Source organism: Haemaphysalis longicornis, unplaced genomic scaffold, assembly GCF_048455015.1.
Source record: "Haemaphysalis longicornis isolate Haplotype H1 unplaced genomic scaffold, Haemaphysalis longicornis Haplotype H1 scaffold_9, whole genome shotgun sequence".
Classification (NCBI taxonomy): Eukaryota; Metazoa; Arthropoda; class Arachnida; order Ixodida; family Ixodidae; genus Haemaphysalis; species Haemaphysalis longicornis.
The window spans coordinates 50,192,273-50,193,722 of NW_027526460.1; positions in this window are offsets into that span (position 1 = coordinate 50,192,273).

A 1,450-nucleotide genomic window follows, 5' to 3' on the forward strand; every position below is an offset into this window, starting at 1 on the left:
GCAACGTAGAATTAATACCTCGGCTACACTAGGGTCCGAATGTCATTTGACTCAAATGGGGTGCTTCGAATGCCATTCAGAATCTCCCGTGCTACACTACAATTTCGATGGCATTTGAAAGCTCTCACAATTGCTCGCCGTGCTGTAGTGGCGCTGCTGTCGCCCCGTTCCGTTTTCGTACAATAATACAGCAATCAAATTTAGGAGCAGTCTAAGGCAGTACAATGATATCAAATTAGAAGAGACGCCAGTTTTGACTCTAATTGGGGTGGCTGTTTACGTAGTTTTATTTATCTATTTTTTGCAACTGACCTACTGGTTTTGAGAGTATAAAAATAAATATGTTGATTTCATATTTTAAGTAAATGAACACTGAACAAGGTTCAAAAAACAAATATTTTGTTTGTTTTACGTACGGAAGTATTATATTTTCAATTGCCGATCGAAGACGCTGTGTGCGAGAGGGTTAGAAATGGCATTTGAAATTCCAATGTCTCTCTGGGTGCTCATTTGGCTCGAATGTCATTTGAGCCAAATGGCATTTCAAAACCTAGTGAAGCAGCACAACTTGGCATTTGAGTCAAATGACATTTGGTTCAAATGACATTCGGACGCTAGTGTAGCAGGGGTATACCTCTCTGGTGGCGTGTTGATTTAGAAATTTGATTTGGATGGCACTCCTGACGCTGTAATGCACTGATGCTGTTCCGTTTCATGACTCATGGAGCGTCTGCTGGCACACCCGCGTGTGAGGAATGACGACGAGGGATGAGCGCGAGCGCGAGTGAGTGTGAGTAGTGACGCTGAGGAGTGAGCGTGAGGGAGTACGAGGGGTGAGAAAGAGTGGTGATTGTGAGCGCGACTGAGTGCGAGCGGCGACAGCGACCGGTGGGCGTGAGCGCAAGTCTGTGCGAGGGGTAAGGGTGACTAGTGAGCGTGAGTATGAGTGAGTGCGAGGGGAAAAATATATTTTTTGTGCGAGTGTGAGTGAGTGGCGTCCAGTTTTGCTGAGGTATGCTCAGGCGTGAAGCGCGTGGCGCATTTTTGCGCGCGATTCATGTGCGTCGGTGTTGCGAATGCGTTCTTTCACGCCCGCGCATACGATACCGCGCCCGCGACGGCTTCTGCCTAGGTTCGATGACGCGCAGCGCGCGCGGCAGTCAGAGGAACCTGGCGACTTGCGCCAATGGGGAGGCGCGCGACTCATGGCGGCAGTTTTGAAGCGCTCGAGACAGCTAGCTGGCCCCGCACGAGATGTTTAGGCTTACCACAGCAGGGAATATTTGATGGGCGTTTTCCCTAGTCGGGCGGATGATGCTTTATAGTGCCATTTTCGTCCACACCATCAGCTCCTTTCCTGCACAGGCAACTTCGTTTGTGCCTTGAGTGCAATTTTCAAGAGCAGTTAGAAGCGGTCACTGGAGCTACCCGAACCACCAACGTTTAAAGG